The sequence below is a fragment of the Pholcus phalangioides genome, unplaced genomic scaffold, assembly GCF_987345545.1.
Source record: "Pholcus phalangioides strain wild (caught in Gottingen) unplaced genomic scaffold, Ppha-v1.0 ptg000004l_1, whole genome shotgun sequence".
Taxonomy (NCBI): Eukaryota; Metazoa; Arthropoda; class Arachnida; order Araneae; family Pholcidae; genus Pholcus; species Pholcus phalangioides.
In genome coordinates this window covers 39,466,537-39,488,420 of record NW_028301597.1, presented here as the reverse complement: position 1 = coordinate 39,488,420, position 21,884 = coordinate 39,466,537, and the positions used below count along the sequence as shown (strand labels likewise).

Sequence of the window (21,884 nt, the reverse complement as noted above, 5' to 3'; positions counted from 1 at the left end):
CGATATTTGGAAATCATAGAGGCAGAAATTTCATAATATTTATTAAATGCATGGCCCGTGTGGGGATCGAACCCACGACCTTCGCGTTATTAGCACAACGCTCTAACCGACTGAGCTAACAGGCCGTCGTCTATATCGCCTATAGTCTTGAAGAGAAGATGGTTGTACGTTTTCCTACATTGCTAGTTTCTTGGCCAGTTCAAAATAAACTATATTGGGAAATCATGGAGGCAGAAATTTCATAATGTTTGTTAAATGCATGGCCCGTGTGGGGATCGAACCCACGACCTTCGCGTTATTAGCACGACGCTCTAACCGACTGAGATAACAGGCCGCCGTACATACCGCCTATAGTCTTGAAGAGAAGATGGTTGTACGTTTTCCTACATTGCTGGTTTCTTAACCGGTTCAAAATAAACTATATTGGGAAATCATAGAGGCAGAAATTTCATAATATTTATTAAATGCGTGGCCCGTGTGGGGATCGAACCCACGACCTTCGCGTTATTAGCACGACGCTCTAACCGACTGAGCTAACAGGCCTTCGTGCAACCAGCCTATATTCCTGAACAGACGATGGTTTTACGTTTTCCTACATTGCTGGTTTCTTGGCCAGTTCAAAATAAACGCTATTTGGAAATCATAGAGGCAGAAATTCCATAATGTTTGTTAAATGCGTGGCCCGTGTGGGGATCGAACCCACGACCTTCGCGTTATTAGCACGTCGCTCTAACCGACTGAGCTAACAGGCCTTCGTGCAACCCGCCTATATTCCTGAACAGACGATGGTTGTACGTTTTCCTACATTGCTAGTTTCTTGGCCAGTTCAAAATAAACTATATTGGGAAAAAATGGGGGCAGAAATTTCATAATGTTTGTTAAATGCATGGCCCGTGTGGGGATCGAACCCACGACCTTCGCGTTATTAGCACGTCGCTCTAACCGACTGAGCTAACAGGCCGCTGTACGTATCGCCTATATTCTTGAAGAGAAGATGGTTGTATGTTGTCGTACATTGCTGGTTTCTTAACCGGTTCAAAATAAACGATATTGGGAAATCATAGAGGCAGAAATTTCATAATATTTATTAAATGCATGGCCCGTGTGGGGATCGAACCCACGACCTTCGCGTTATTAGCACGACGCTCTAACCGACTGAGCTAACAGGCCGTCGTACAACCCGCCTATATTCCTGAAGAGAAGATGGTTGTACGTTTTCCTACATTGCTAGTTTCTTGGCCAGTTCAAAATAAACTATATTGGGAAATCATGGAGGCAGAAATTTCATAATGTTTGTTAAATGCATGGCCCGTGTGGGGATCGAACCCACGACCTTCGCGTTATTAGCACGACGCTCTAACCGACTGAGATAACAGGCCGCCGTACATACCGCCTATAGTCTTGAAGAGAAGATGGTTGTACGTTTTCCTACATTGCTGGTTTCTTAACCGGTTCAAAATAAACGATATTGGGAAATCATAGAGGCAGAAATTTCATAATATTTATTAAATGCATGGCCCGTGTGGGGATCGAACCCACGACCTTCGCGTTATTAGCACGACGCTCTAACCGACTGAGCTAACAGGCCGTCGTACAACCCGCCTATATTCCTGAAGAGAAGATGGTTGTACGTTTTCCTACATTGCTAGTTTCTTGGGCAGTTCAAAATAAACGCTATTTGGAAATCATAGAGGCAGAAATTTCATAATGTTTATTAAATGCATGGCCCGTGTGGGGATCGAACCCACGACCTTCGCGTTATTAGCACGACGCTCTAACCGACTGAGCTAACAGGACTTCGTGCAACCCGCCTATATTCCTGAACAGACGATGGTTTTACGTTTTCCTACATTGCTAGTTTCTTGGCCAGTTCAAAATAAACGATATTTGGAAATCATAGAGGCAGAAATTTCATAATATTTATTAAATGCATGGCCCGTGTGGGGATCGAACCCACGACCTTCGCGTTATTAGCACAACGCTCTAACCGACTGAGCTAACAGGCCGTCGTCTATATCGCCTATAGTCTTGAAGAGAAGATGGTTGTACGTTTTCCTACATTGCTAGTTTCTTGGCCAGTTCAAAATAAACTATATTGGGAAATCATGGAGGCAGAAATTTCATAATGTTTGTTAAATGCATGGCCCGTGTGGGGACCGAACCCACGACCTTCGCGTTATTAGCACGACGCTCTAACCGACTGAGATAACAGGCCGCCGTACATACCGCCTATAGTCTTGAAGAGAAGATGGTTGTACGTTTTCCTACATTGCTGGTTTCTTAACCGGTTCAAAATAAACTATATTGGGAAATCATAGAGGCAGAAATTTCATAATATTTATTAAATGCGTGGCCCGTGTGGGGATCGAACCCACGACCTTCGCGTTATTAGCACGACGCTCTAACCGACTGAGCTAACAGGCCTTCGTGCAACCAGCCTATATTCCTGAACAGACGATGGTTTTACGTTTTCCTACATTGCTGGTTTCTTGGCCAGTTCAAAATAAACGCTATTTGGAAATCATAGAGGCAGAAATTCCATAATGTTTATTAAATGCATGGCCTGTGTGGGGATCGAACCCACGACCTTCGCGTTATTAGCACGACGCTCTAACCGACTGAGCTAACAGGCCTTCGTGCAACCCGCCTATATTCCTGAACAGACGATGGTTGTACGTTTTCCTACATTGCTAGTTTCTTGGCCAGTTCAAAATAAACTATATTGGGAAATCATGGGGGCAGAAATTTCATAATGTTTGTTAAATGCGTGGCCCGTGTGGGGATCGAACCCACGACCTTCGCGTTATTAGCACGTCGCTCTAACCGACTGAGCTAACAGGCCGTCGTCTATATCGCCTATAGTCTTGAAGAGAAGATGGTTGTATGTTGTCGTACATTGCTGGTTTCTTAACCGGTTCAAAATAAACGATATTGGGAAATCATAGAGGCAGAAATTTCATAATATTTATTAAATGCATGGCCCGTGTGGGGATCGAACCCACGACCTTCGCGTTATTAGCACGACGCTCTAACCGACTGAGCTAACAGGCCGTCGTACAACCCGCCTATATTCCTGAAGAGAAGATGGTTGTACGTTTTCCTACATTGCTAGTTTCTTGGCCAGTTCAAAATAAACGATATTTGGAAATCATAGAGGCAGAAATTTCATAATATTTATTAAATGCATGGCCCGTGTGGGAATCGAACCCACGACCTTCGCGTTATTACCACAACGCTCTAACCGACTGAGCTAACAGGCCGTCGTCTATATCGCCTATAGTCTTGAAGAGAAGATGGTTGTACGTTTTCCTACATTGATAGTTTCTTGGCCAGTTCAAAATAAACTATATTGGGAAATCATGGAGGCAGAAATTTCATAATGTTTGTTAAATGCATGGCCCGTGTGGGGATCGAACCCACGACCTTCGCGTTATTAGCACGACGCTCTAACCGACTGAGATAACAGGCCGCCGTACATACCGCCTATAGTCTTGAAGAGAAGATGGTTGTACGTTTTCCTACATTGCTGGTTTCTTAACCGGTTCAAAATAAACTATATTGGGAAATCATAGAGGCAGAAATTTCATAATATTTATTAAATGCGTGGCCCGTGTGGGGATCGAACCCACGACCTTCGCGTTATTAGCACGACGCTCTAACCAACTGAGCTAACAGGCCTTCGTGCAACCCGCCTATATTCCTGAACAGACGATGGTTTTACGTTTTCCTACATTGCTAGTTTCTTGCCCAGTTCAAAATAAACGATATTTGGAAATCATAGAGGCAGAAATTTCATAATGTTTATTAAATGCATGGCCCGTGTGGGGATCGAACCCACGACCTTCGCGTTATTAGCACGACGCTCTATCCGACTGAGCTAACAGGCCGTCGTACAACCCACCTATATTCCTGAAGAGAAGATGGTTGTACGTTTTCCTACATTGCTAGTTTCTTGGCCAGTTCAAAATAAACGATATTGGGAAATCATGGAGTCAGGAATTGTTGAGTTGTATGTTTTCGATGCACTTTTCTTGAAATTAAATGACAACTAAAACTATCATGAAAACTACGCAAGTCTAACTCCCCAACGTCATCAATCTGAAAACAATAATATGTCCGACATGGAAATACAGTGCATGGAGAAAAAATTCGAATGTCATATTTTATGAATCTATTTTTGCTTAACTAAAAACCTTCAGTTACGTTTCTTTGTTAGTTCCAACACATGTATGACTATGCACATTCTATACTGTTTTCTTTATGTATAACCGCGAGAGCAGACAAATGAAATGGATATATGCAATACATATGCATACATGCATATGCAATAGAAAAAGCATAGTGTGACAAGAGAGATGACGACGAGACAAAGAGCGGAATGATTCGAACTTAATAGAGGAACGAAAATGCATTTTCTAAGTAAACGAGCTTATTGCGTGCATTTCTCATGGAAGTCGAAATGCGACACGAGAAAAGTTTGTGAGGTTGGGCGGCCAAGTGTACCACTGCCACCACCACCGCAGACACTGCCAACATACTGGAAGCTTGTATAAGGGAAGTCTGTACCGGGGTGTCGCTTTTATGCAATATTCTACCTCACATTCGCTCTCTCTCTCTCTGTCTACTTTTCCAGAGAGCAGACCTTTCTCTCGGATTCTTGCTTTTCCGCCTTCACCCTTTTAAGAAATTCTCCTCGTATATATAACCGGCGGAAACGTGTGCTTTTGCTGCCGTTTTCTCCAGATTTGTTCCCAGTCTTTAATTACGGACTAGTAAAAGAGAGAAATTCTCTGTCTCGCCCCGCCATTCCTTACTCGTCCAAGGGGGAGAAAAGAGCACCAAACTCTCGGAGGCTGGCTGGGCGTAATTGTCTACAAAACTTTTGCCTGGCTATGCCGAGGAAAGAAACAAAGAATTCACTGACGTAGTAAAAGCCGCAGGGAAAGTAGGTGGACTACATATATGTAGTAGATAGTTGGATGTGTATAAGTGCAAGGGACGAGAGGGAGTACTGCCGCTCCGAGGCATAGTTAGTGGAGGAATATACAGGTGAGCTGACTAATAAAGTTCCGTTCTCTCTCCCTCTCACATACAGGAATCCTTTCCTTTTTTGTTCCATCATCATCATTATTCTCGGTCCTCCTTATTTTATTCTTGCTGGATGTCTCTGGGATTCTTTAGCGTGCAAAGAAATGCCAGAAATTGAATCTCGGCGTGAAGAGAATTTCGCATAGTTCTGGACCTCTTCAACGAGGTGGCCCTGAAACTTTTATATTGGGCTTCCACGCTTCTTTTACATTGGTATTTTTTCGGAATTTCTGGGAAAGTTGAGGCACGCTAAAATCTTATCGGTCTGCAGGATGTTTTTGATTATCATAAACTCGTGCACATTATTTTCAATAATCCAAGTATAATTCAATATCCATATGAAACTAATTTATTAATTCTCCAATGCTGCTGATATTATTTTTACGGTCAAATGCGCAGTGACGTTGTTACGGTAAGACTGAAACTGACTTATTAAACCTCCAGCGCTGCTGATATTATTGTTACGGCCATCATAAAATGTAATGTGATAAAATGATCACCAGTTATTAATCATAATCACCAATCGTTTCATTAAGCATGGTAAATTTCACTATATTTACCGCCTTTTACCGGCAATTATACATATTATTCAAGCGTAGCTGTTCAACTTGATAGGTACTTGAAATTTATCACTTATACGAGTGATTAGGCACAATACCCTGTATTTGGTTACTATCCAAAAATTTGTTAAATAGGAGCTCGTTATATAGAGGTCAAATTGGCATAATTCGTCAAATAGGATTTAATTGTAGAAGGGATTTCGGGATGTTCGGAAAAATTTATTACAACAGAATTCATTGTATCCGACTGAGACTTTGGCTCACAAGTACGGTCATTTAATTTATAAATCAAAACACGGCAATGAGGTTGATTTATCATATTAACCAATACAAAATGACTAATATGCCATTACCCTTGATAATGAAAGGTACCTGACTCACCTTGCTCTACCTGGCACATGAAACTCTCGCAATCGTCGAGCCAGACCCCCGGATGGTCCTGTGCGAAGGGGTTGGTATACAACCGGCACGTGATGAATTTAGTGCAATGTGTGTTTTCTAACAACGTTTGTGTAAAATAGATAATCACGGTAATCACGGTGTATTCATAAAATTTATCACCAGCGCTTGAGTATTATGCATAATTACCGGTAAAATTGATAAATATATCTAAAAGTGAAATTTCTCTAACTTTCCAAAGTGGCGATTAACCATAACCACCGGATTTATCGCATTTACCGTAATGCTGTACAGTTTATTGATTGTGTTTTGCAAAGTAAGATGACAATGAATTGCTATTTCGGTATCTTACTGTCCTTAAGGAATAAATAACTTTTTTTAACACCTTTTGGAATCCTATTGAATGCAATCTAAAGTATAAGACATTTCATGACAAAGAAATTTCTCATGCTGCAGAAAAATGACGTCTTTATTTCTGAAAAAACATCATGATACATTTTAGGTTGTTTTTTTTTCAATCGGAACAATTCGGTGAAGTTTCACTTGAAATGTATATACATTCAGAACACAATACATTTTATCATGAAGATACACTCATAATTATTTTACACCTAACGAATAGAATATCGATCATACAATTACACCTAACGAATAGAATATCGATCATACAATTACACCATACGAATAGAATATCGATCCTACAATCATGCTTCTTACGAGGAGAATATCGATCCTACAATCATGCTTCTTTCGAAGAGAATATCGATCCTACAATCATGCTTCTTACGAAGAGAATATCGATCATATAGTTACTCATTCTTACGAAAAGTACACACATCCATCATCATATAATTACTCACTTTTACGAATAGAATATCAATCATATAATCACTTCTTCTTAAGAATAGAATATCGATCATATAATCACTTCTTCTTACGAATGGAATATCAATCATATAATCACTCCTTCTTACGAATCGAATATCGATCGTACAACCATGCTTCTTACGAATAGAATATCGATCATACAACCATGCTTCTTACGAATAGAATATCGATCATACAATTATCCTTCTTACGAAGAGAATATCGATCATATAATCGCTCCTTCTTACGAATAGAATATCAATTATAGAATTACTCTTTCTTACGAATAGAATATCATCATATAATCGCTCCTTCTTACAAATGAAACATCATTCAAAATAACCACTTCTTCTTAGGAATAGAATATCAATCATATAATTACTCTTTATTACGAATAGAATATCAATCATATAATCACTCCTTCTTACGAATAGAATATCGATCGTACAACCATGCTTCTTACGAATAGAATATCGATCATTTAATCGCTCCTTCTTACAAATGAAACATCATTCAAAATAACCACTTCTTCTTAGGAATAGAATATCAATCATATAATTACTCTTTCTTACGAATAGAATATCAATCATATAATTGCTCTTTCTTACGAATAGAATATCAATCATATAATCACTCCTTCTTACGAATAGAATATCGATCGTACAACCATGCTTCTTACGAATAGAATATCGATCATACAACCATGCTTCTTACGAATAGAATATCGATCATACAACTATGCTTCTTACGAATAGAATATCGATAATACAATTATCCTTCTTACGAAGAGAATATCGATCATATAATCGCTCCTTCTTACGAATAGAATATCGATCGTACAACCATGCTTCTTACGAATAGAATATCGATCATACAACCATGCTTCTTACGAATAGAATATCGATCATACAACTATGCTTCTTACGAATAGAATATCGATCATACAACTATGCTTCTTACGAATTGAATATCGATCATACAACTATGCTTCTTACAAATAGAACATCGATCATATAATCACTCGTTCTTACAAAAGAAGCATCATTCAAAATAACCACTCGTTCTTGCCAATAGAATATCGACCATACAATTATCCTTCTTACGAATAGATTATCAATCATGTAATCACTTCTTCTTATGAATAGAATATCGATCATACAATTATACCTAACGAATAGAATATCGATCATACAATTACACCTAACGAATAGAATATCGATCATACAATTACACCTAACGAATAGAATATCGATCATACAATTACACCTAACGAATAGAATATCGATCATACAATTACACCATACGAATAGAATATCGATCCTACAATCATGCTTCTTACGAAGAGAATATCGATCACATAATTACTCATTCTTACGAAAAGTACACACATCCATCATCATATAATTACTCTCTTTTACGAATAGAATATCAATCATATAATCGCTTCTTCTTACGAATAGAATATCGATCATATAATCACTTCTTCTTACGAATAGAATATCGATCATACAATTACACTTTCTTACGAATAGAATATCGATCATATAATCACTCGTTACAAAAGAAGCATCATTCAAAATAATCACTCCTTCTTGCGAATAGAATATCTATCATATAATTGCTCTTTACGAATAGAATATCGATCATACAATCATGCTTCTTACCAATAGAATATCGATCATATAATCACTCGTTACAAAAGAAGCATCATTCAAAATAATCACTCCTTCTTGCGAATAGAATATCAATCATACAATTACACATTCTGACGAATAGAATATCGATCATACAATTACTCCTTCTTACGAATAGAATATCGATCATATAATCACTCTTTTTTACCAATATAGAATATCAATCATATAATTACTCTTTCTTACGAATAGAATATCAATCATATAATTACTCTTTCTTACGAATAGAATATCAATTATAGAATTACTCTTTCTTACGAATAGAATATCAATCATATAATCCCTCCTTCTTACAAATGAAACATCATTCAAAATAACCACTCTTTCTTGCGAATAGAATATCGATCATACAATTACTCCTGCTTACGAATAGAATATCGATCATATAATCACTACTTCTTACGAATAGAATATCGATCATACAATTACTCCTTCTTACCAATATGTAGAATATCAATCATATAATTACTCTTTCTTACGAATAGAATATCGATCATATAATGAGTCCTTCTTATAAATGATACATTTGTCAAATAATGACTCCGTATTGTTATCCACCCACGACATCACGTTTGGGGTTTCATTTAAGGATTATTTTTTCCTTGTGATGCTGTTTTTTGGAGCTTCTTTATAATTTGGCGCAATATTAGATTCACTAAATGTCTGACATTTGATCATAAAATCCGTCATTGACATTTGGTCACCAGACTGTCGAGTTTTTCATCAAATTTAGAGTGGTCATTTGCTCTGACACATCAAGTACCTGTCGGAAGGAGCATTTGCTGGATGTCAATTTAAGATAATAAAGAAGCATACGAGCACGATTGCATGTTGATGAAATTACAAAAACTTTGGGTTAAATATTTGCCATCTTAGATTGCTTTGAAATACAATCATTATATTCGTGGCATTGCTTTATAACAACAAAAAAATTTATAACAATCGAAAAAATGTATAAAAGAGCCCTCATCTTCTTCGAAACCAAGAACAACTACAGTCTATTGCCAATACAGAACAATGATTGATAAAAATCATCGGTAGATATTGTTGTAATAGTAATTAAATATTTCTGCTTTTCACTTTACTTTCTGTGTCTGTCTGTTTTGCAATTGGAAATAACTTGCACAGATCTAGGTAATGAAAAAAGAAAATGAATAAATAATCTAAAACTGAACCAACAAAGTACGCACGCAAGTGATGAAATGATGAAATATGTATAATCAACAGTAACAATCTTATCACATTCGGAATGATTCTCATTAATCAGAGAAAAATATACGAAAACTTATTCTGAGATTCAACATAAGCATTTCAATCGAATCATGAGCTGCATTTCGGGACGAGCGAACTGGTATCCATCGTGTTTTCCACCCGTTTATCGAAATCATAGCATTGAAGAAACAACTAGAAACTGAAGCTCGCTCTCCTGACGTGAGTGATCAAGTGAGTGACCAAGTAAGTGACAGTATGAGTGACCAAGCACTTGATAGTATAAGTGATCAAGTGAGTGACCGTATGAGTAATCAAGTGAGTGAACGTATGAGTAATCAAGTGAGTGACCGTCGTATGAGTAATCAAGTGAGTGACCGCATGAGTAATCAAGTGAGTGACTAATTCCGCGCCCAACTGAATTGGTAATTCAGCCATGGGTATTTCAAACGCAACATTTCGCCCTTTGTGTGAATATTACGTCACTCACTTGATCACTCATACGGTCAATCACTCGATGATTCACTTGGTCACTCATACGGCCAATCACTCGATGATTCACTTGGTCACTCATACAGTCAATCACTCGGTCATTCACTTGGTCACTCATATGGTCACTCGGTCACTTTCAAAGTCACTCACTTCGTCACTCATATTTTCACTCGATCATTCATGTGGTCATTCACTCAACCATGCAGTCACTCACACTCACATATGCATAGGTCATTCATACGGTCAATCACTCGGTCATTCATACGGTCAATCACTCGGTCACTCATACGGTCACCCACTTGACCATTCATTCGCTAACCCACTTGACCATTCATTCGCTAACTCACTAGGGAAATCATGTGGTCATTCACTTGGTCACTCATACGGTCACGCACTTGGTCACTCATACGGTCACGCACTTGGTCACTCATACGGTCACCCCTTGATCATTCATTCGCTAATAACTCACTAGGGAAATCATGTGGTCACTCACTAGGGAAATCATGTGGTCACTCACTAGGGAAATCATGTGGTCACTCACTAGGGAAATCATGTGGTCACTCACTTGGCCACTCATACGGTCACTCACACAGTCAGTCTTTCATACGGTTACTCAGACGTTCAGGGCAACGAAATGCCAGGTACAAAAGTTATGAGAGACGAAACGTTCCAGAGGCGAAATTTCTGGATCACGCTTGCAAGTGGAGAGACTGATTATGTGTTTTCGTATGTTTCTGAAGAAAAACACATTTTAAGTTGTGAAAAAAAACTCATAGTTCAAAAAATTGATTGCAGGTGGCAGCACTACATTTAACAAGCTCTACAAAGAAACAAACTTCACGGAAGGTTCACTATACGTACACACACATTCAAACATGTACCAATTCGTTAGAAGTTCCGCAAAAGAATATGGACGAGGTGCATGTCTACTTTAGTAGTAGTAGTACCAGTATAGTGTGCATCAAAAATATAAGCCTTTATGTTGTACTAAAGAGAAGCTCATCTGAACAAGTATGTTATTATGTACAGTGACACTGTGTTTCTATCAGAAGTGCGTCGCATGTTTTCAGAAATTTGATGATTTGTAATAGAGTAAGAAGAAATGAATATATAATATGAATAAATTTTGTATACGAATTTTTAATGAATAATTTCGGACAACTTTTGATTTTATTCCGCGCACATTATACAGGGTGCATAGCAAACGGGGTGGGAGTATGGCATTTTACTGATGAACCATTGATTTTAGAGGTACACTTCCAGTGTAGTACTCAGATATATCATTTATGTTCCACGGAGTTGTACAGTTATGGAAATGAAAAATCTGGCAACAAGAAATTTTGTTGGCATCTCTCCTGATGCCAACAAAAAAAAAAAAATCCCGTTTCTAAGTAAAATATTCGCTGAGATATTCCGAAAACGGAGGAAAGTGGGGGGAAAAGTAGCGTTAAATGCGAGTAAAATGGTTTTTCCGCATTTGAAGCTGTTTTTTCCCAACTTTCCTCCGTTTTTAAAATTCGAATATCTCAGTGAATATTGCAAATAGAAATATGGACTTTTTTTTGTTGGCATAAGGAGAAACAGGGCAATAACTTTTTAATTGGGTTTAAAATGTTATAATATGATTATATAAAATGTGGGCAATAACTTTTCAATTGGGGCACACGGGGACCGTGTAAAAAGTTAATATTGTTAATAAGTATACAACCCCTTCAAATGTGAATGGCATATCTAAGTACTACACGTTATTTGAGAAAAAGTTCTAATTGAAAGTATACCTCTAGGATCAACATTTCGCAAGTAAAATGTCAGTACCCCTGTATGTCATGCACCCTGTATAAGGCTTACCGAGAAGCTGGATGTAAGGGGTCACTCAAGTATTACGTCAGCATCGATGGGGGGAGGGGGTTTCCGATTTGCTCACTTTTGATGACGGGGGGGGTTTGAATGATGCTTACGTCATCAACCCCCCTTTATGAAGATCTGAAATATTCTTAATGGCATCTTATTCGGTGCACCAAAAACGGAAAAAAACTTTTCGATAGTTATTGGGCACCTGAACTAACATTCTACCTATTGATAAGTCCCCTAAAGAGCCACTTTAATGATCTCTCAATGTTTCACGGATCCTTCAAGTGCTCTGGAAATTATTCCGGGCCGCTTAAGTGCTCTGGAACTGTGCCACGCATCACTCAAGTTATCCGTAATTATGCCACGGATCACTTAAGTAATCTGGGAATGTTCCGCGGGTAACTTGAGTGATGTAGAACCGCACTTGGGGCCACTTAAGTGCTCTAAAACTGTGCCACATTCACTCAAGGGATGCCTAAATTTTCCACGGATCGTTTAAATGTTTTGTAACTGTGCCACGGGTTACTTAGGTGATCTTTGAATGTGAAAGTGATGTTTGAGGCCTACTTCAGTGATCTGAAAATGTGTCAAGGGCCACTTAAATGCTCTGGACTTGTGCCACGGGTCATTTAAGCGATTTGTAAATGTGCCGTTTAGTTCATTTAAAAAAAATTAGGTTTTGGGGGGGGGGGGCAAGCCACATCAGATAACCTTCAGGGCCACATTTAGTCTGCGGGTCAAGGGTTTACTATATATGGCGTAAAGGGTGGGTCGCAATGAATTTTTCAAAGAAAAATTTTGAGTTCATAGCCTTCAAATAGCATTGAAGTTAACAGAAATCTATTGCAATAACATATTTTCGAAAGGTATTTCCTTTCGAAATTTTAATTTTTAAAAAAATTATTTTTTGCATTAAAAAAAATTTTTTTTCGTCTGTGGGAAGGCACACGAGCGCCCTATGCCCCCCTCCCACATTACGTTTCTGATCCCACCAATACACGTTAGGAGGTAAAGGCGGTGATCACGAAATTTTGCTGATAAGGGGGGAGAGGGGTTAGAGTTTTGCTGACAAGGGGGGGAGGAGGGAGCCAAAAATGGCTAAAATTTTGTTTACGTCATACTTGAACGGCCCCTAAGCAGCAATTGCTAACGAATGTCTTTAGACTGTGGTGCAGCGATTAGATCAACCTAGCTGCATATTGGCAGTTTTCATAGACTGATAGTACATGAAAACTGCCGCAGAAGCAGATCAAATTTTATCAAAATATGTATAGAATATGCATATATGCATATGAATTTGCATATTTTGACCTTTTTCAGCATTGGCATATACAAATGCATAAGATCGAAGAATTTTCAGAATAAGTGCATATTTTTGAAGGTTTATTTAAGCTCACTCAAATTTTTTTATAATTTTTCAAATAGATATTGTTCATAATATTTTCATAACATCGGTTTTTTTTCCTGCAGGTGAAATTTAGTGAATTAATATTATGTATTTTACGAATATTAACCGTTTTATTGTAAGGCTATTTCTAGAGGTATGTCAAAGTGTTAATTTTTTTTTTAGAAAATAGTGTCGAAATTCTTTTGTTACTGGTATTTTCGTTATTGAGCAGCTACAACAAATTGAAAATTAGAAACTGTCTGAATAAAAAATATGTAAAAGTTATTTGCATATATGCGTGTATATATATATGCTTTTGTTTTTTTGCATGGTGATTTTTAATGCATATTTTCTCATTTTTTGTACATATTTCCGAATTTTTGACTTTTTCGAGATTTCTAGTGAATATTCTTGCATTTTTGTAGGTGCATATCTCTACATTTTTAAGTGCACGTTTTTGTACTTTCCAGTCATATTTGCATATTTTTAGAGCATATTTTGCCACTTTTTTAATGCATATAATCCGAGCTCTATCACCCTGTATAATGTTCGATACTGGCTAATACAAAATAGTACGAATACAAATACAAATACAAGGCCACAGCAGGCAAAATGCCCAACGAGGTGGCTGAATGAGAATATAAGTACCAGATTTGTCATTTTATTTTTTAATATCCTGCAATTTTTTGAAACTTCCCATTTTTAATAAATATTTGAAATGACAAATAATTGTTATCATATTTATCCTTTTGGTACAATACTAACGCCTTGAAAGTTATCAATACCATGGTATAAAATGACGTTAGCACACAATAGCGCTAAACCGCAACACATCAACCTTTTCAGGGATGCGAAATAATTCCTGATCATATTTCACATTCAATAGGCCCAAACATTACATTTATCAAGTTATTTATTACCAAATACTGCAGAAAATAAAAAGCGTCCCACAAAGGATTAAGCGCATAACAGAACCGCAACATTTAATTTATATTCCTAAAGAAAAATATTCATTCATTTGCACAGTTTCTCTCTTCCGATCTAGAAGGTAGATGGAACTACTTCGATCGATAACGTGGACGCACACATACATGAAGAGTTTGGACTTTATAGACGTTTTTTTTAACTCTTCGAATGTGAAAAAGTAGCCTAATAAATGACCTCAAGGGCATTGAACTAATTTAATTATAAGGCTAAAATAATTGGAGGCGCAGTAGCCCAGGTCGATAAGATACTCGCCTAAAATACTAAAGGATGTTAAGAGGTGTCGCGAGTTCGATACCCGGTTCATCCTTGTCAGAAAACCTTCCTGACATAGGGTACAACAGGAACGGCGACATGACCACAGAAAAAATTGCTACCGCAGGAAGTCCTCCATCGAGGAGTTAGCGCACCAACCTCTCGATGGGTATAAGAAAAAAGCCTGCCGTTCGGAATCGGGAACAAAATTGTAGGTCCTGGTCTAATTAACCCTCGTGTGCAGAAAATGTCCGTAGTGCGACAAAAATGATCAAATAATTGGTACAAAAACTTTCCATTGCCGAGAAAATTTGTTCTATTATGAAGTAACACATTGGTTATTACTCGAAGAATCGCCAACGAATGAGGCAAATGCCAGGAATACTAAAAAATCCCTTCCATCTCTCTGATTTTGTGTGATATATATATGGATGAGTTTGAACGGAAGCTATTGAACGTCGTGCCCTTTTCATTTTATAGGAGATATGTGGAGATCTCTTGGACGTACTAGTAACTAAACGAGGAATTTTTTAGTATTTCCTGGTATTTGCCTTATTCGTTGACGATTTTTTGAGTTTTTACTAGGCAAAGTCTCTCTACTGTTCCGTGCATTGATTATAAATCTATCAATCAAAACGACGCAAGTGAGAATTAATGTGACACGAAAAGGAAAATTTTTAAATGTGTAACCCGAATATACTCGGGATAAACGGTTAACCATCAGTCACCACCACATATGATAAATTCACTAAAAATTCAGAACATCTCTATATCATAACACGAATTGGTAAAAAATTTTACTTACACATCAAGGACCTGTATATCTTTCAGAAAAGAATCAGGCAAACGATTCTTCGCATTCAATTCACATAGGAGAGATGCACTTCATCTTGATACTTGATTAGAATAATAAGAGGAGGAGAATGTAATATAATGTGCTATACATCCCTTTTTATAGCGGGAAACATTGCATTATACCATTGTCTATGCGTTATGATACGTGTCATTTTACATGAATAGCTAATTAAAGTATGAAACAATAAACAATCGAATGTAGTGTAATCTTTAGATGGGAGGCACACCTGTCTGTGGGAGTAATATGACCCGTTTCTTCACCCACACAATGGCTGAAGAATGATCCCGAAACATAAAATCACACGTTTTAAATCCACGTCATGTTACGAGCATTTCACAAAAACACATTAAATAAACAGGTGTTATAACATGACGTGTTACATTATCATAGGTTTTTAATAAATAGCCAACATATTCAATTATATATTTGACCACTTATCTTTACTAATTAATTTTGATATTAATTAATTCTTATTCTGTCAATATTTTCACATAAAAGTAAATGAATCATGAATGATGCCCGATTTTCAGGTGAATGTTTAGTGAGTTTCAAAGCTAGCTCAATTAACCCTCTGTGATACGGGTTTTCTGGGGTTCCGCATGATCAAACGCCATGGAACCCTTTCAAAATGCCCAGAAAACTTTCTTACAGATGCTCGCAAAGCTCTTTGTTTTGAATGTTCACGCGATAGTGTCGTTAAAAAAACATTCAGAGTACTTGATTGACCAACACAGAGAGTGTGCAAGCATGTCAGTGACCAAAAGAATGATCTGGTGATCGAGGCACGAAAACAGTGACCTAGAGGATGTGAAAGCATGTGAACAACTGAAAAGAGTGACTTAGACACAGAGGCATATTTACGGTGTGCGGGAGAACTAAACGGGCGTAGTCCAGGGCGGCTAATTTGGAGAAATGAATGTCAAGAAAACTAGGCTACAATGCGTCAAGAGGGCGGCAGTATTTATATGCTCCACAGGTATGCAACATTTGTATGCTCCACAGGTATGCAACATTTGTATGCTCCACAGGTATGCAACATTTGTATGCTCCACAGGTATGCAACATTTGTATGCTCCACAGACATGCAACATTTGTATGCTCCACAGACATGCGCTACCGGAGGGGTCCCGCGCAAAGCCCTCATCGCAGGATCCGAAAATTATGTGGATCTAGTCAACTGCTCGAATTTCCACGCGGAAAAGTGAGGCATTTGCTCAATCGACACTTCCTATATATCATGGCACCTGATCCCATTATCGTGGGGTGTCCCTATGCACCAAGTGCTTGGTAGGTCCATGCGTTAAGACGGTCCTGGGGGTAGTTATATCTTCCTTCTTCAATTCAGAAACATACAAAATGAGTGAAATTTTGATCTTTGATCATTTTTGTCACACCATGGGCATGGATAATTAGGGTGTGACCTACAATTTATTTGCCGATTCCGATCGGCATCTTTTTTTTTTATACTCACGGAGAGGTTGGTCCGCTAACCTCATAGTGTGGGACTCCCTGGGATAGCAATCCTTTTCTGTGGTCATGTTGATGACGTTTCTGTCGTACCTCCGCGTCAGGAAAATTTGCAAATATATCAGGACGATCAACACTTCTAAACATCCTTTGGCACTTTAGGTGAGTATCTTACCGAGCTATTGCACCCATGAGTAAACCAGCTCTCAATGCTCGATAATTAATAAATACATTCCGTTCTAAAGCACCGCAGGTGCGGTTCTGCTTTGGTTGGAAAACAATTGTTGTTCATTGTCGGTGTAGTAGCGCCATCTCCTGTAAACATGTGTAAGGAGCATAACCAAGATGCTTGCTCATGCATCCAAGTTTAGGCATTTCTGATAACCTTATTTCAATGCTTTCTCTCACAGGTTGAGTACATAAGTAATACGTATTAAACAATACACATCGGAACTCTTGCTGTCATCTTTGCATGAAATATCAAAAATACTATACATCAGTCTACTTAAAAACTTCTGCTGACTGAATAAAATTGTTCATTTCGGTGTGGTACCAAGGATCTTTTTTATTCACCAGATAAGTAAGCACACATTCTCTTTAATTTGACCTGCACAGACCTGTTGTTTCTCTGCGCACAGAATTTCGATATCTTAGTGGAATGAAAAAACATTGTGCTACCTCATACAATATGGAGGATATTTTTACGCACAACTAAATCTCTGTATACACGAAAGCATCCTCTGCAGTGTCCGCCAATACGTACGTAGAAGTGTAATTCACTCCTCAAAATTCAATTTTACTCTTCCAAATTTTGGAGTGAAAATATACTCCTTGAAATTTTAGATTTTGGGGGAGTCAAATTGCTCTTTAAAATTATTTTTTCCCATACAACATTGATTCTCAGAGTCTAAAGGCCCATATTTTGTAATTTTATTAACCATGAAAAAATGGTGCCTCTCTCTTAGGGCCGTATTCACCGACATGGTTTAAACTAGTCACAACTTTTTGATAAGAGATCGACACGGATTAGTTAAATTCAAGTTTTTAACCAATCTATGTTGATCTCTTATCCAAAAATTGTGACTACAGTTCAAACCATGTCTGTGAGTGAATACGGCCCTTAGCACTTTTGTGCATAACTAACAATTGGGTAAAAATGAAAATTTTATCAGCCGAAACATGCCTTCTGGAAAGTAACGTAAGTAATGTATGTATGTATTATATTGAGAAACATCATTAAACTGGAATCTTTTCTGCCACCAAGCAAATAAAAAATACAACTGTTATGATTTAAATTAGCGATAAGTTTTTAATTAATGTGCCACTTAAAAGCAATGCAATATGATGTTAATAAACACTTTATAAGCAATAAAGTTAATTAAAATATCAAACTTGCCATAAAATTTTAACAGTTGTTATTTGCATATAGTAAAATAGATGAAATTTAACAAAGTTAATAATTTTAAAAAAATCCTACAATAGTCACGATTGATGTAACAAGGCCTCAAGATGTTCCTCTCTGCCTTGACACTGATTGTAATAAATTCAGGGATCTGCTAGATGTTGACGAAGTTCTCGAGCTTCAGCATGCAAACAAGGAGGAAGTTGAAGCAGCAACGGTCATCTTTTCGGACAATATTGAAACCGCATTACACAATTCAACTAGAAAAATCAAATACCCGGGAATCAAATTTGGAATCTCTCTTGAGCTAAAGGAAAAAATTAGACTCAAAAATAAAATAAGAAAATCCTGGCAAAGATTTCGTCACCCTTTGGACAAAGTTGCACTCAATCTACTGGAAAAGGAAATCAGGAAAGAAATCAAAGGATTCGTCAACGGGCGCTTTTCAATCTTCGTTGAAGAGGCCACTGCGAGTGAGGGCTCCCTTTGGAAAGTTTTGAAGATCTGCAAAAAGAAAAGTAAGAAAATTACCAAAATTCAAAACGAACGAGGTGAATTGGTTTTCACTGATGCTGAGACAGCAGAAGTTCTTGCCGAAACTTATGAGGGTCAATTCAAACCTAACATGAATCAACCGATTGGCACTCAGCGGGAACACCTGAATATAATTGAGGAATTTCTCAACAGACCATGTCATCAAAGTCTTAGTGGGTTTCAAGATTCAGAGCTAACAACTATGGAGGAGGTTAGAGAACTTATTAACAAGCTCCCGTTCAAGAAAGCCTCTGGGCTGGATGAAATCTCTAATCTTGCTCTCAAAAACCTGCCCCTATCTGTCCTTATGACTCTCACCAACATTTTAATAGCTTGTTAAAAACTTGTCACTTCCCGAAAATATGGAAACTTTCAGTAATCAAACCTATCCACAAATCTGGCTCTAACCCTCTCATAGCCAAAAATTTCCGACCGATCAGCCTTCTGAGCAATATATCTAAGCTGTTTGAACGTATTCTTCTTATACGATTCAATAACTATCTCGAATCTTCTAATTTTCTTCGTCCTGAGCAGCGTGGATTCAGAAGAAACCACTCCTGTGTCACACGGCTGCATCGAGTCGTAGAATTCGCAATACAAGCCTTCAACCACAAGGAATTCACCTGCGCAATGTGCTTGGACATTAGCAAGGCGTTTGACAAAACGAATCACGTAACTCTGTTGGCCAAGCTTGTTGAATACGGGTTTCCTGACCACTACGTGTTGTTCTTCAACAGCTATCTTAAAGACAGGCATTTTCTGGTAAAAAATGGAAATGCTTGTTCTTCTGTTCGTCCAATAAGAGCCTCGGTTCCTCAAGGATCAGTTCTTGGGCCTCACCTCTTCTCCATCTACATCAATGACTTCCCTGCCCCCCAAATGGGCATACTGGGACTCTTTACGGATGATGCAATTATTATCACTAACAACAGAAAATCTGATAAATGCAGAGAAAATCTTCAGGAGACTCTGGAGGAGGTTGAAGACTGGTGTGAGGATAATGCTGTCGAGCTTAATCATGCCAAGTGTCAGTTTATCTGGATCACAAGAAGAACCAAATTCACTAGAGCACCAATCTACCTGGGCAGAGAAGCCATAATACCTGTGAAGGAAGTGAAATATTTGGGATGTATTCTAAACCAATCATTATCCTTCGTTCCTCAAATAAATCACGTAAGAACTAAGGCTACCCAAACCATGGGAATGATGTCACGCATTACATTTCCAATTGCAAGACTAACTCTTAAAAACAAAGTCATATTGTTTAAATCGATCATTAGACCTATAATGACCTAAGCCGTCCCAGTACGGGCTCATGTTACGAAGACCAACATTCAGCCTCGGCAAAGTCAACAGAATAAAATACCGAGAACCCTTGTGAGTGCGCCAAAGTACATCTGGGGGGGGGGGGGGGTGCTGACATTAGAAAAGACCTAAATATTCCAACCATCCTCAACTACATCCAACAAATCTCAGAGGATCACTTTGAAAGGATGAGGAACTCAGAATACGAGCACCTGAGAGAGCTGGTCGATTACAACCCACGTCAAAGACCAAAATTTCTCAGGCCTCTAAACGTGCTGCACGTGCCATGGTCGGTGCGTTAGCGTCTGAATTGCTGAGCTGTATAATCTTTGTCTATCTATCATAATATTTTTGTACTTTTATCTTGCTATCGAAATTATCGATCAACTCTATTGTATAGAGTAACATTGTGGTTAAATGTACATGACTGATTTTGCACTGCACCAATTTGTATAATTTCGGCTAACACATTTGTTTTTCTATGACTTCTTTTGTATGTTAGATTTATTTTTTATTATTATTTTCTCATTCGTGCATTATGTAGCATTTTGGTGATTTATACATAAGTGATTTCATTTTTGTATTCATTATAATACTTGTATTTATCGCATAATATATATATATTTTTTTTTTACTCTATTGATTTTACCGATCAACTCTATTGCATAGAACAACATTTTGATGAAGTTTGGCTGATCTTTGTTTATTTTACTATTCTGATGGTAGCATTTATCGGACTGTCTGTTTTTTTTTTCTCTATTAACTTACAAGCACTTCACATCTACACAAACACGCACAAACTTGTCTATAACCCTCTTCATAGCTAGCAAGAGCAGTCTGTAAGTCGCCAGGCAGCCCCTTTGGACTGGGCAGCGACGAGAAAAATTAAATTCTGTCTGTCTGTCATTTAACGTTAATGCTATATGCTTTAAATTGACGCTAAAGCCGAAATGTTTTAATATCGTATGCTTTTCGAATTACAATTGTATTCGTCGCTGCCTGGCGACTTGCTGGCTATGAAGGGGGTTATAGACAAGTTTGTGGAGTGCTTGTATGTTAATAGAAAGGAAAAAAACAAACATATATATATATATATACGGTCCGAAAAATGCTACTATCCGAATACTATAATACACAAAGGACAGCCATGTATACTTCATCAAACGTTACTCTATGCAAGAGTTGATCAGCAAGATCAATAGTAAGAAAAGAAATATTATCCGATAAATGCGAATATTATAATGGGTACAAAAATGAAATCACTTATTTACAATTCACCAACATGTTACCTAATGCATTAATGAGAAAAAATAATAATAAATCTGACATGTAAAAGAAGTAATAGAAAAACAAGTGTGTTATCCGAGATTATACTAATTGGTACAATGCGAAAAAAAAAAAGAAAAGATCAGCCATGTACATTTAACCACAATGTCACTCTTTGCAATAGAGTTGATCAATAAATTCGATAGCAAGATAAAAGTACAAAAATATTATGATAGATAAAGATTATACAGAGCTCAAGTGATTCAGA

At 37.7% G+C, this 21,884-nt stretch overlaps 18 non-coding genes across 18 annotated transcripts; all 18 read right to left on the bottom strand.

Moving 5' to 3' along the window:
- Window positions 1-51: 51 nt before the first annotated feature.
- TRNAI-AAU (transfer RNA isoleucine (anticodon AAU)) lies at window positions 52-125 on the bottom strand. The gene has a single exon. It is a non-coding gene; the product is annotated as a tRNA-Ile (tRNA).
- Window positions 126-260: 135 nt separating this feature from the next.
- Window positions 261-334, bottom strand: TRNAI-AAU (transfer RNA isoleucine (anticodon AAU)). The gene has a single exon. It is a non-coding gene; the product is annotated as a tRNA-Ile (tRNA).
- Window positions 335-469: 135 nt separating this feature from the next.
- On the bottom strand, window positions 470-543 carry TRNAI-AAU (transfer RNA isoleucine (anticodon AAU)). Its single transcript has one exon. It is a non-coding gene; the product is annotated as a tRNA-Ile (tRNA).
- A 135-nt stretch (window positions 544-678) lies between these two features.
- On the bottom strand, window positions 679-752 carry TRNAI-AAU (transfer RNA isoleucine (anticodon AAU)). Its single transcript has one exon. It is a non-coding gene; the product is annotated as a tRNA-Ile (tRNA).
- Window positions 753-887: 135 nt separating this feature from the next.
- Window positions 888-961, bottom strand: TRNAI-AAU (transfer RNA isoleucine (anticodon AAU)). Its single transcript has one exon. It is a non-coding gene; the product is annotated as a tRNA-Ile (tRNA).
- A 135-nt stretch (window positions 962-1,096) lies between these two features.
- On the bottom strand, window positions 1,097-1,170 carry TRNAI-AAU (transfer RNA isoleucine (anticodon AAU)). Its single transcript has one exon. It is a non-coding gene; the product is annotated as a tRNA-Ile (tRNA).
- A 135-nt stretch (window positions 1,171-1,305) lies between these two features.
- TRNAI-AAU (transfer RNA isoleucine (anticodon AAU)) lies at window positions 1,306-1,379 on the bottom strand. Its single transcript has one exon. It is a non-coding gene; the product is annotated as a tRNA-Ile (tRNA).
- Window positions 1,380-1,514: 135 nt separating this feature from the next.
- Window positions 1,515-1,588, bottom strand: TRNAI-AAU (transfer RNA isoleucine (anticodon AAU)). Its single transcript has one exon. It is a non-coding gene; the product is annotated as a tRNA-Ile (tRNA).
- Window positions 1,589-1,723: 135 nt separating this feature from the next.
- On the bottom strand, window positions 1,724-1,797 carry TRNAI-AAU (transfer RNA isoleucine (anticodon AAU)). The gene has a single exon. It is a non-coding gene; the product is annotated as a tRNA-Ile (tRNA).
- A 135-nt stretch (window positions 1,798-1,932) lies between these two features.
- On the bottom strand, window positions 1,933-2,006 carry TRNAI-AAU (transfer RNA isoleucine (anticodon AAU)). The gene has a single exon. It is a non-coding gene; the product is annotated as a tRNA-Ile (tRNA).
- Window positions 2,007-2,350: 344 nt separating this feature from the next.
- On the bottom strand, window positions 2,351-2,424 carry TRNAI-AAU (transfer RNA isoleucine (anticodon AAU)). Its single transcript has one exon. It is a non-coding gene; the product is annotated as a tRNA-Ile (tRNA).
- Window positions 2,425-2,559: 135 nt separating this feature from the next.
- TRNAI-AAU (transfer RNA isoleucine (anticodon AAU)) lies at window positions 2,560-2,633 on the bottom strand. The gene has a single exon. It is a non-coding gene; the product is annotated as a tRNA-Ile (tRNA).
- A 135-nt stretch (window positions 2,634-2,768) lies between these two features.
- TRNAI-AAU (transfer RNA isoleucine (anticodon AAU)) lies at window positions 2,769-2,842 on the bottom strand. The gene has a single exon. It is a non-coding gene; the product is annotated as a tRNA-Ile (tRNA).
- A 135-nt stretch (window positions 2,843-2,977) lies between these two features.
- Window positions 2,978-3,051, bottom strand: TRNAI-AAU (transfer RNA isoleucine (anticodon AAU)). The gene has a single exon. It is a non-coding gene; the product is annotated as a tRNA-Ile (tRNA).
- A 135-nt stretch (window positions 3,052-3,186) lies between these two features.
- TRNAI-AAU (transfer RNA isoleucine (anticodon AAU)) lies at window positions 3,187-3,260 on the bottom strand. The gene has a single exon. It is a non-coding gene; the product is annotated as a tRNA-Ile (tRNA).
- A 135-nt stretch (window positions 3,261-3,395) lies between these two features.
- TRNAI-AAU (transfer RNA isoleucine (anticodon AAU)) lies at window positions 3,396-3,469 on the bottom strand. Its single transcript has one exon. It is a non-coding gene; the product is annotated as a tRNA-Ile (tRNA).
- A 135-nt stretch (window positions 3,470-3,604) lies between these two features.
- TRNAI-AAU (transfer RNA isoleucine (anticodon AAU)) lies at window positions 3,605-3,678 on the bottom strand. The gene has a single exon. It is a non-coding gene; the product is annotated as a tRNA-Ile (tRNA).
- A 135-nt stretch (window positions 3,679-3,813) lies between these two features.
- Window positions 3,814-3,887, bottom strand: TRNAI-AAU (transfer RNA isoleucine (anticodon AAU)). Its single transcript has one exon. It is a non-coding gene; the product is annotated as a tRNA-Ile (tRNA).
- Between the last annotated feature and the right edge of the window lie 17,997 nt (window positions 3,888-21,884).